The sequence below is a fragment of the Grammomys surdaster genome, unplaced genomic scaffold (assembly GCF_004785775.1).
Source record: "Grammomys surdaster isolate TR1022 unplaced genomic scaffold, NIH_TR_1.0 125548, whole genome shotgun sequence".
NCBI lineage: Eukaryota > Metazoa > Chordata > Mammalia > Rodentia > Muridae > Grammomys > Grammomys surdaster.
The window spans coordinates 1637828-1642269 of record NW_021620397.1 but is presented as its reverse complement, the minus strand read 5'-3'; the positions used below and the strand labels follow the sequence as shown (position 1 = coordinate 1642269).

Sequence of the window (4442 nt, the reverse complement as noted above, 5' to 3'; positions counted from 1 at the left end):
AACAGACACAGAAGCAAGTCTTCATCATCCCTTCAGCCTTCTACATAGTCACACAACCAGTCAGTCAATCACCTATCCAACAACCACACACACTGCAAGTCCTGAAGAGGACTTCCGAGAACATGGAACTGAAGGTTCACAGAGAAGGTAGATCGGGATCAGGTTTGATCATTTGGTTCCTCCTCCTCCTCCTTGCATTGGCTCAGTCTTTAGCTGAGATGCTCTGGTATGGACAATATGGCTGCCAGCATCACCAGAACTGGGGTCCTGTTACAGGAGCTGCCCAGGGCCATGTGCCTGTACATCTTAGAAGAAGTTAAGATGCAAACTGGTAAGGGAAAATTAATTTATTTACACTTTGGCCAAAACAATGAAATAGATGGATTCCTGGATTCCACTGTTTTTTTTTAACAGATTACAATTTTATACAATAAGGAAACAAAAGCTGGAAAATAAGAATCTCTTAATTTTCCAGAACCCCAAGCATTCCTTTCTGGAAGGCTTGTTCCTCCTGTGTCTGACACCGGGGCTTCAGAAGTTTTCTTCTGAATGGAACTTCTGGAGATTTTAGTTCTTTAGGGCCCGTGGTTTCAATAGTTTAATAGCCGAATGGACACAAGTGTCTCTTTAGGATAAACCCTCTCCTGCAAGGTCACATGTCTATGACCACATCATGAGGAAGGCAATGGCAGTCTGTGAAAGTCCTTAGGTTCACACCGATTAGAGCATTCCTATAGTCAGGATAATATTACACAGTGATTTGCTTAGATTAGGTATCTCTGATGTCTAGTTATTCCTTCTAGCCTGGAAAGTGAGATGGCCCTGCCAGAGGTAAGCAGTTGCAGGTGGAGTCAACTAAACTAAAATCCCCGGCTGCTGCACCAAAGGTAGAACAATGGTTTCTCACAGAGAAGCATGCCTTCCGTTTGGACCAGGGCAGGGAAATGATGCTGCTGCCTAGGCAACAGACACGCCCACTGTACCCTCGGCATAGACTTTCATAGATAATGAATGCTCGTATACCTACCCCTGGTAAGTTTGTCATCACATGAATTCTTACCAACTAATTTCCTCTTAAGTTTACTTTCTACGTTTTGAAAGTGAATGTAACTAAAAGTCACTATCTCAAGCACTTAAACACATTTTCTTTCAGCTTAAACAAAATAGCTCTCGTTATGGCTCTGTGTGTGTGTGTGTGTGTGTGTGTGTGTGTGTGTGTGTATTTGTGTGAGTGTGTGTTTGAGTGTATGTATGTGAGTCTGTATGTGTGTGAGAGTCTGTATGTGTGTGTGTGTATATATGTATGTGTGTATGTGTATGTATATATGTGTTTATGTGTGTGTATGTTTGTGTATGTGTATATATATGTGTGTATGTGTATATGTGTGTGTATATATATGTATGTATGTGTGTGTATATATGTGTGTATGTGTATATGTGTGTATGTGTGTGTATGTGTGTATATGTATGTATGTGTGTATATGTGTATATATGTGTGTATGCATGTGTATGTGTATGTATATGTATGTGTGCATATATATGTGTGTGTAGGTGTGGGTGTGCGGGTGTGTGCCCTTCCACTTTATTAAACCAAGGTCTCTCTTGTTTCTGCAGCTCTGTTGTGTACTCCCTGTCAGCCCAAGTCCTGAGAGCTCTCAATTAGTTCTCCTAGTCTCCACCTCCCTTCTAGCCATAGCTGTGGTTGTATGTGTGTCTCCATGTTTTATGTGGACTCTAGGGATCAAACTCAAGTCCTCAGACATGTGCGGTAAGCTTGTGTACCGGCTGAGTAATCCTCATGGACCCCACGTGACCTGTCGCTTTCCCCCTCCCACCTTTCCTACCTCATGCGCCCCCTCCTGATCTCCAAACCTTAAGCATATCAGAAGATAAAGTGGAGTCATTTGGGAAGAAGAGTACCTTACTGGCCGATCCCTGTAATAGTTATAAGTGCTGGTGATTGGATTAAACATGTACTATTCAAGTCAACGTCATTCCGGAAGTCCCGCCCTTTGCTCCTTTCACTCGGTTTTACTTCCTTGCTGTGCTGTCAGAGTTAATTTCCTGCTGTGGTTCCACACGATACAGCCTTCCAAAATTCAAGCTCATTTCTGAGTGTTTTCCTCGTTTCAAGCATATTTTTCTCTCCGGGTTAAGTGGAATCAAGACTCAGGGGACACGATGTCCTTGTATTGTTTTATATTACAAATCTTTTCCCAGACTCTCCCTGAGGACTATACTCTGTAGTTTACTAGCTCCTGAGCAGAAGACTTCGGCATTTTCAATCTGTTGCTTTCTGGTGATCACAACCCATAGTCAAGAGATCTACAGTTTAAATTCTAGATCCTGAGCTAACTTAGCATTCGTATGTAGAAGGAAGTTCTTCCAGAGAGTATCCAACCACTCTTGGGTGGTTTAGGCTTCCAAGGCAAAAGCAGGAGCACCTCACACACGGTTCCAGTCAAACGCACAGTGAAATCATGAGGAAGTCTTGTACACAAGGCTCGCCTGTGCTCTGACCTTTGGCTGGACCTGACTAGTATTTTCCACACACTGCTGAAATTAAAGAGATGGAGGCAGAGAAGAACTGGTAGGCACGTACATGCTTTGTAAAAGACCAGGATGAGGGCCACAGGGGAATATCTACTGCCCAGCTGCCTTCTTGAGAGACAGAGTGTGTGAAGAGGAAGACAGGTATCAGTAGTTAGAGAACAGAAGCAGCCACCAGGAGTGGAAAGAAGTGAGGGCGCCCCTACGTGAGCTGGTGAGGGAGAGCTCCCAGGACAGTGGAGAAATGGCCTCCACCTTCAACCCCAGAGAGTGTAAATTGTCCAAACAGGAGAGGCAGAACTACGGCTTCTTCCTTCCCATTGAGAAGGACACTGATGGTCATCTGGTCCAGGTGATTGAGGAGGGAAGCCCAGCAGAGAAGAGCATGCACAGCTGGTCAGAAAGAGTGAGAATTCAGTGACTCTGCTGGTTCTGGATGGAGACTCCTATGAGAAGGCTGTGAAAAATCAGGTGGACTTGAAAGAACTGGATCAAAGCCAGAGGGAGCCGGCTCTGAATGATAAAAAACCAGGCCCTGGGATGAATGGAGCGGTGGGGACGTGTGCCCATCCACGGCTCTGCTACCTGGTGAAGGAGGGCAACACTTTTGGCTTCTCTTTGAAAACTATCCAAGGTAAAAGGGTGTGTACTTGGCTGATATAATACTTCAGGGCGTGGCCATGAAAGCTGGTGTCCTGGCTGACGATCATGAGGAAGTGGTAGAAAAGGTGACAAAGTCAGGAAGTTGTATCATGTTCCTTCTTGTGGACAAAGAAACAGCCAGGTGCCATAGTGAACAGAAGACACAATTCAAGAGGGGGACAGCCAATTTGAAACTGCTGCCCCAACAACCCCGGGTGGTGGTGATCAAGAAGGGCAGCAATGGCTATGGCTTCTATCTGAGGGTGGGCCCTGAACAGAAAGGTCAAATCATCAAGGACATAGAACCTGGAAGCCCAGCAGAGGCAGCTGGTTTGAAGAACAGTGACTTGGTAGTTGCTGTCAATGGCGCATCTGTGGAAGCTCTCGACCATGACGGTCTGGTGGAAATGATTAGAAAAGGCGGAGACCAGACTACTCTATTGGTGCTGGACAAAGAGGCAAACAGCATCTATAGCCTGGCTCGTTTCTCTCCTCTTCTTTACTTCCAAAGTCAAGAACCACCTAACGGTTCTGCTCCCGTCCCTGCTCCTCTGGAGGCCACAGGCTCAGATACCACAGTGGATACGAATGTGGGGGATTACAAACCCAAGCTCTGCAAGCTGATCAAAGAGGAGGACAGCTACAGCTTTCACCTGAATGCCATTAGGGGTCAGCAGAGTTCCTTTGTCAAAGAGGTTCAGCAGGGTGGCCCCGCTGACAAGGCCAGGCTGGAGAATGAGGACGTTATCATTGAAGTGGATGGGGAGAATGTGCAAGATGAACCTACGACAGAGTGGTGGAGAGAATCAAGAGCAGCAGGGAGCACATCACTCTGCTTGTCTGTGGAAAGATGGCCTACAGCTACTTCCAAGCTAAGAAAATTCCCATCGTTTCTTCCATGGCCGACCCCCCCCACCCCGGTAGCTGGGCCTGATGAAAAAGGAGGGATGTCAGCAGAGTATGACTCTCACCCAATAAAAGAACGAACTCTCAGCACAGCCTCGCACTCTTCTTCCAACTCTGAAGACACCGAAATGTGAAGAGAACAAACAATGCTTCCTCTTGAGGGCCGAGGACCTGCCTCTCCGAGAAAGGACCCTGCTGGCCCTGTCAGGCCTCCTCTGAACCATCTGTCCCCAACTCTCTGCAGTCATAAGGGCTGCTACTGCAAGTTGCTTATTTAAGCTCAACTTAGCTGGAGGGAGGGACCAGGTCAGGTTCTTTCTATATGGCATATTCCAAAGTGCAAC

At 46.4% G+C, this 4442-nt stretch overlaps 1 pseudogene; it reads left to right on the top strand.

The window, feature by feature from the left end:
* Window positions 1-2794: 2794 nt before the first annotated feature.
* LOC114638173 lies at window positions 2795-4232 on the top strand (annotated as a pseudogene).
* Window positions 4233-4442: the final 210 nt, after the last annotated feature.